Source organism: Rhinolophus sinicus, chromosome 13 (genome assembly GCF_057876585.1).
Source record: "Rhinolophus sinicus isolate RSI-liver-muscle chromosome 13, RSI-T2T, whole genome shotgun sequence".
In the NCBI taxonomy this organism is placed as follows: Eukaryota; Metazoa; Chordata; class Mammalia; order Chiroptera; family Rhinolophidae; genus Rhinolophus; species Rhinolophus sinicus.
This window is the reverse complement of record NC_142513.1, coordinates 42,498,122-42,505,611: the sequence shown is the minus strand read 5'-3', so window position 1 is coordinate 42,505,611 and position 7,490 is coordinate 42,498,122. Positions and strand designations below refer to the sequence as shown.

Genomic DNA, 7,490 nt, shown 5'->3' with positions numbered 1-7,490 from the left:
GGGACCTAAATACATCATTGACAGCCATAGATGGATCATCGAAACAGAAAATAAATAATGAAATAGCAGCCCTAAATGACTCATTAGATGAAATGGACATAATTGACATTTATAGAGCACTTCATCCTAAAACATCAGACTATACATTTTTATCTAGTGTACATGGAACATTCTCAAGGATAGACCATATATTGGACATAAAAGTAGCCTCAGCAAATTTAAGAACATTGAAATCATACCAAGCATATTCTCTGATCACAAGGCTTTGAAATTGGATATTAACAGCAAAAAGAAAGCAGGAAAAACCACAAATACATGGAGATTAAACAACATACTTTTAAAGAACGACTGGGTCAAAGAAGAAATTAGAGGACAGATCAAAAGATACATAGAAACAAATGAGAATGAAAACATATCCTACCAAAATTTGGGGGATACAGTGAAAGCAGTTTTAAGAGGGAAATTTATATCATTACAGGCCTATTTCAAGAAACAAGAAAACCCCAAATACCTCCAGCATTGTTCTTTTTTCTTAAGATTGCTTGGGCTATTCAGGGTCTTTTGTGGTTCCAAACAAATCTGATGATTTTTCATTCTACTTCTTTAAAAAATACCATAGGGATTTTGATGGGGATTGCATAAATCTGTATATTGCTTTGGGTAATATGGCCATTTTAACTGTGTTGATTCTACCAATCCATGAGCATGGAATGTCTTTCCATTTCTTTGTGTCTTCTTCAATTTCTTTCAAAAATGTCTTATAGTTTTCAGCATATAGGTCTTTCACATCCTTGGTTAAGATTATTCCTAGGTATTTTATTCTTTTTGCTGCAATTGCAAAAGGAATTGCTTTTGTATTTCTTTCTCTGAGATTTCATTGTTAGTATATAGGAATGTAATGGACTTGTCTATGTTGATTTTGTAGCTGGTCACATTACTATATTCGTTGATTGATTCTAATAGCTTTTTGGTGGAGTCTTTCAGGTTTCCTATATACAGCATCATGTCATCTGCAAAGAGTGATAATTTAACTTCTTCATTCCCAATTTGGATGCCTTTATTTCTTTCTCTTGCCTGATTGCTCTGGTGAGGACTTCCAACACTATGTTGAAAAGCAGAGGTGATAGGGGACAGCCCTGTCATGTGCCTGCATGTAGAGCAAAGGGCTTCAGTTTTTCACTGTTAATTATGATATTTAGCTGAGAGTTTGTCATATATGGCCTTTACTATGTTAAGGTATTTTCCTTCTATACCTATTTTATTAAGTGTTTTAAACATAAATCGATGTAGTACCTTGTCAAATCCGCTTTCTGCATCAAAAGATATAATCATATGATTTTTGTCCTTTATTTTGTTTACGTGATGTATTACATTGATGGATTTGCATACCTTGAAACATCCTTGTGCCCCGGGGATGAACCCCACTTGGGTGTGATGAACAATCTTTTTAATGCATTGTTGTATTCGATTTGCTAGAATTTTATTTAGGATTTTTGTATCTGTGTTGATCAGAGATATTAGTCTTTAGTTCTCTTTTTTTGTGTTGTCCTTGCCAGGTTTTGGTATCAGGTAATGTTGGCCTCATAAAATGCGTTGGGGAGTACTGTCTCTTCTTCAATTTTTTGGAAGAGTTTGAGCAGGATTGGTATTAGATCCTCTTAGAAGGTTTGGTAGAATTCACTAATAAAGCCATCTGGTCCAGGACTTTTGCTTTTGGGAAGGTTTTGGATGACTGATTCAATTTCGTTACTGGTGATCAGTCTGTTTAGATTTTCCTGTTCTTCATGGTTCAACCTAGGAGGGCTATATGTATCTAATGTGTCATTTAGGGCTGCTATTTCATTATTTATTTTCTGTTTGGATGATCTATCCATAGCTGTCAATGATGTATTTAGGTCTCCTAGTATAATTGTGTTTTGGTCAATTTCTCCCTTTAGTTCTGTTAATAGTTGCTTGGGATATTTTGGTGCTCCGTGATTGGGGGCATAAATATTGATGACTGTTATGTCTCCTTGTTGTATAGTTCCCTTTACCATTATGAAATGTCCACCTTTGTCTCTTGTTATCTTTTTCACCTGATTCATCTGTGAGTCTTTTTCATCTGATATCATTATGGCTACACAGATTTTCCTAGGATACCATTTGCTTGGAGTGTCACTTTCCACCCTTTCACTTTGAGTCTATGCTTGTCCTTGTAGCTGAGATGTGTCTCTTGGAGACAGCATATGGTTGGGTTTAGTTTTAATCCAATCTGCTACTCTGTGCCTTTTTATTGGTGAGTTCAGTCCATTTACATTTAGGGTGATTGATATATGAGGATTTCCTATTATTCTCTCTTTAGTTTGCTGGTAAGATGGTGACTCTATGGTTTCTTTGCCTTTTTGTTGTTGTCTATTATTTCTGTGTTGTGGTATTCTATGATGTTTCCCTCTGTTTCTTCTTTATTACAGTACATATTTCAGTTCTGGATTTTTTTTCAGTGATTACCATTAAGTTTATGTAAAAGAAAGTTTGATATTTAGAGTATTCCATTTTCTTCATCATGCTTACTTTCTCCATTCCCATATTCTGGTTCAGGCTTTTACTCTCCCCCTTTTTATGTTTTGGTTGCCACAAATTGTCCCTGTTGATGGTGGTCGAATAGCCTCCTTTAGTGTTTCTTGTAGTGCAGGTCGTGTATTAGAAAATTCCCTCAGCTTCTGTATGTCTGGAAAGGTCTTTATTCCTCCTTCATATCTAAAGGATATCTTTGCTGGATATATTATTCTTGGCTCATAATTTCTCTCTTTCGATAGTTTGAATATTTGTTTCCACTCTCTCCTGGCTGTAGAGTTTCTGCTGAGAAATCTGATGATAATCTAATGGGCTTTTCTTTGTAGGTTATCGTCTTCTTTTCCCTGGCTGCCTTAAGGATTCTTTCCTTGTAGTTGATTTTTGACAGCTTCAATACAATGTGCCTTAGAGAATGCCTGTTATGGTTGAGGTAATTAGGTGTTCTATTTGCTTCTTGGATTCGAGGGTCCAGTTCTGTCCACAAGTTTGGGAAGTTCTCATTGACAATTTGTTTGAATATATTCTCTGTTTCCTTCTCTCTCTTCTCCTTCTGGTATGCCCATTATTCTTATATTGCTCTTTCTGATGGAGTCAGGAAGTTCTTGTAGAGTTCTTTCATTTCTTTTAAGTCTCAAGTCTTTTCTTCTTCCATCCGTGTCTTTTCCAGGTTTCTATCTTTGATGTCACTGATTCTTTCCTCCATCTGGTCAACTCTACTTCCTAAGCTGGCTATTTCATTCTTAATTTCTTCTATTGAGTTCTTAATCTCCAGAAATTCTATTTGGTTCTTTTTTAAAGTTTCAATCTCTTTTGTAAAATGCTCATGCTGTTCTTTGATTGTGTTTCTGAGTTCATTTAACTGCCTTTCTGTATTTTCTTGCATCTCGTTGATTTTTTTCAGAACTGCAATCTTGCATTCTCTGTCACTTAAGTCACATATTTCCATACCTTTGAGGTCCTTTTCTGGAGACTTTTCACTTTCTTTCTGAGCTGTCTTGTTGCCTTGGTTATTCATGGCAATTAATGATTTATTATTTCTCTGCCTAGACATCTACAGGAGTGGGTTCTGCAACAGGTTGATAGGAAGAGGTCTTTCTTTTGTTTTCCAGTACCATGTTGGTAGAATGTTTTATTTTCTCTCTGGCTGCAGCCCTTTTTTCTCTCTCACTGTAGTGTTGTTTTCTCTGCACCATTCCAGCTTCTCACACAGTGGGGGTATTCCCTGGAAGGCAGACTTCTCCTCTGTTAACAGTTCGCCTAGGTCATGAGGCACCACATCTGTGTGGGGATGCGGAGAACTTTTGAAGTTCCAAAGCTCTTCCTGCACCAGATTCAGAGCCTGTGTGTTGCAGCAGTTCTGTTTGCAGGGATCCGCCCTGATAGGTGGGGCCAGGGGCAGGGTGAGTTGTGAGACGTGGCCCAGAGCAATGGCAGCGACCACCTCCACAGCAGGTCCTGCTTCCACAGCTCCCTCCCCTTTGCTGGAACTAGTTGGGCTGCAAATCTGTGTCTGCGGACCCCTGTTCTCAGAACTGCAAATATTGTGTTCTTTTGATCTGACACTGCTACTGTTCAGCTTCTAGCACTGGGCACGTGGGGGCAGGGCAAGGTCTGGGAGGGGAGGGAGGGGGTGGCTAGTCTCAGTGCCTAAAGCTTCCATTCTCTGCTCGACAGTGAGGGCTTAAACTGCTGTTTTCAGCCTTCTTCCCTCAGTCTTTGCTCGAGGTCTCTGCCATGAGCGTTGGGTTCAGCCATGTTATATGCTGTCCCCTCAGCCCTGTGGGTCATAAATGGAGCCCTAGCAGTCCGAGTTCTTCCCTCTCCTGCAGCGGCAGTAGTTCCAGCATGCAGCGAGCTCAGAGCACTGAACTAGGTCTGCATCCTGTGCCCACCTGGGTCCGTCTCTGCACTTCTCTCTTCCCTCCTCCCCTGCTTGCACAATTTTCCCACCTTTAGGTGAATTCAGTAGTGAGCCTCTTCATCTTGCCTGTCTGCTGTGCAGGGAGTCTTTTGTGGAGTTATAGCTGTTTAATTTGTTGTAAATCCCAGGGGAGATTTCCAGAGGCCCACCTCATGCCGCCATTTTGATGACCTAACAAAGCCACTTTTAAAAAACTTAACTCACCTTTACAACAGTGTATGTTAAGCTTGAAAATTACTGTGGTGATAAATGAAACTTGTCTGTTTTACGGAAATGTCAGGATGCAAACTGTATTCTTGTTTGAACAGAGCTAAACGAGAGGCCACTGTGTGTGCCTGACAGTGACAAATGGCTTCCAAAGAAAATAAGGCAGTGTCTGCCCATTTCTGCCTTCAGCAAACCTGTTTTACCAGCTATCAAACCTTTGGCCTCTTTGCTGTCTGTCTCAAGTGATCACAGGAAATGATCGTGAATTGCTTACTGTCTTAAAATTTACATATATTCCTCCATTTCAAGACTCCCACATCACCTTAAACTCTTCATGACAAGAAAAAAAATTTACCTCAAATATAGTTAATAAATAAACGTTGAAGATATTCAAACCAGTTTTTGACAGTTTTTCTGTCTTTGCTGACCACAACTTTTCCCCAGCTGTCTATGGAACTTTAAGAAAGTATGCTTAAGCCTCAGTATCTCAAGGTCACCAGAATAAAAAGAAGAAAAAAAGATGCTTATCTCACAAGTGAGAAGATACACACTTAGGTCAAATTCTGTGACTATTTACTGCAAAGGGTGATCCAAATTCGCTGAGTTAGTTATATCTGGAAAACGATGAAAGAATCTAGAAAGCATTTTTTTTTAATACTGTGCAAGGATATATGGAACAGTATAGGTAATAAAGTTTACCAAAATGTTATTTAAGACTATGGCTGTCCCATCAACAAGAGAATGAATAAATAAATTGTGGTTTATTTTTACATTATAATACTACACAGCAATAGAACATAATAATCTGCTGGTACCCATAAAACATGGATGAACATCACAGACATATGTTGAGCAAATAAAATAAAAAAGCCAGACACAAGAGTGGTAGCACAGTAATTTCATTTATATGAAGTTGAAGAATAGTCAAGATAACATATGGTGATGGAAGTCAGGGTGGTGGTTAATTCTGGGTGTAGATGGAGATAAACTGGGAAGACGAATGAGTGAAACTTATGGGTTCTTAATCTTGGTGGTGGTTACATGGATGTACACGTTTTTAAAATTTCATCAAGCTGTACACTTCAGATTAGTGTACTAGTACTACAGTTTACTGTATCTATGCTAATCTTCAATTTTTTAAATATTCAAAATAAAGAAATAAGAGCTCTCCCAACATGAACACCGGTGTGGGTCATGGCTGCTGCTCGCCTGGTGTCCACATTCACAACCAAGCTGCTCTGGCCCACACAAAACTGCCACGACCACCATCGTCTCTTCTACCTCTCAGAAGTTTGAAATGAAACTGTTTTCATTTCTGGAAGGAAACTTGCCCAGCAGATCAAGCAGGAAGTGTGGCAAGAGATAGAAGAGTGGGTGGCATCAGACAACAAACAGCCAGACCTGAGCATTGTTCTGGTTGACAAGAATCCTGCAAATCATTCCTATGTCCTCAACAAAACCAGTGCTGCTGCAGATGTGGGAATCAACAGTGAGACAATTGTGAAACTAGCTTCAATTGCAGATGAAGAACTGTTGAATTTTATTAATAAACTATATAGTGATGACAATATAGACGGCCTCCTTGTTCACCTGCCTCTTCCAGAGCATACTGATGAGGAAGATCTGTGATACTGTTTCTCCAGACAAGGATGTTGATGGTTTTCATGTAATTAATGTAGAGCGAATGTGTTTGGACCAGTATTCCATATTACTGGCTACTCCATGGGGTGTGTGGGAAATAATTAAGCGATCTGGCATTCTAATCCTAGGGAAGAATGTGGTTGTATCTGAAAGGACAAAAAAAGTTAGAATGCCCATTGCAATGATACTATACACAAATGGGATGCGGGAATGTCCTGGAGGTGATGCCACTGTTAACATAATTCCTCAATACACTTCCAAAGAGCAGCTGAAGAAACATACAATTCTTGCAGACCTTGTGGCCTCCGCTGCAAGCATTCCAAATCTGATCACAGCAGATATGAGCAAGGAAGCAGCAGTAGTCATTGATGTGGTAATAAATAGAATGCAAGATCCTATCACTGCTAAACCCAAGTTGGTTGGAGATGTGGATTTTGAAGGAGTCAGAAAGAAATCTGGTTACATCACTCCAGTCCCTGGGGGTATTGGTCCCATGATGGTGGCAATGCTAATTAAGACTGTCATTATCACTGCGAAAAAGGTGCTGGGGCTTGAAGAGTAGGAAATACTGAAGTCTAAGGAGCTTGGAATGGCAACAAATTAATTGTTGTGTCTTCTGTGTTGTAAACAGTAATCCATGCCAGTTCAAGAGGAAAACAGGACAATAGAAATCCAATGCTTTTTTTATTTTTTTCATTTTTTTTTTTTATTAAATTTATTGGGGTGACAATTGTTAGGAAAATTACATAGATTTCAGGTGTACAATTCTGTATTACATCATCTATAAATACCATTGTGTGTTCACCACCCAGAGTCAGTTCTCCTTCCATCACCATATATTTGATCCCCTTTACCCTCATCTCCCAACCCCTACCCCCTTACCCTCTGGTAACCACTAAACCATTGTCTGTGTCTATGAGTTTCTGTTTCTCATTTGTTTGTCTTGTTCTTTTGTTGTTCTTGGTTCATATACCACATATCAGTGAAATCACATGGTTCTCTGCTTTTTCTGTCTGACTTATTTCGCTCAGCATTACACTCTCAAGATCCATCCATGTTGTCACAAATGTTCCTATATCATCTTTTCTTACCGCCGAATAGGATTCCATTGTGTAAATATACCACAACTTCTTTATCCATTCATCTATCAAAGGACATTTTGGTTGTT

General features: G+C 38.8%; 1 pseudogene; it reads left to right on the top strand.

Moving 5' to 3' along the window:
- The first annotated feature begins 5,875 nt into the window (after nucleotides 1–5,875).
- LOC109437953 (bifunctional methylenetetrahydrofolate dehydrogenase/cyclohydrolase, mitochondrial pseudogene) lies at nucleotides 5,876–6,926 on the top strand (annotated as a pseudogene).
- Nucleotides 6,927–7,490: the final 564 nt, after the last annotated feature.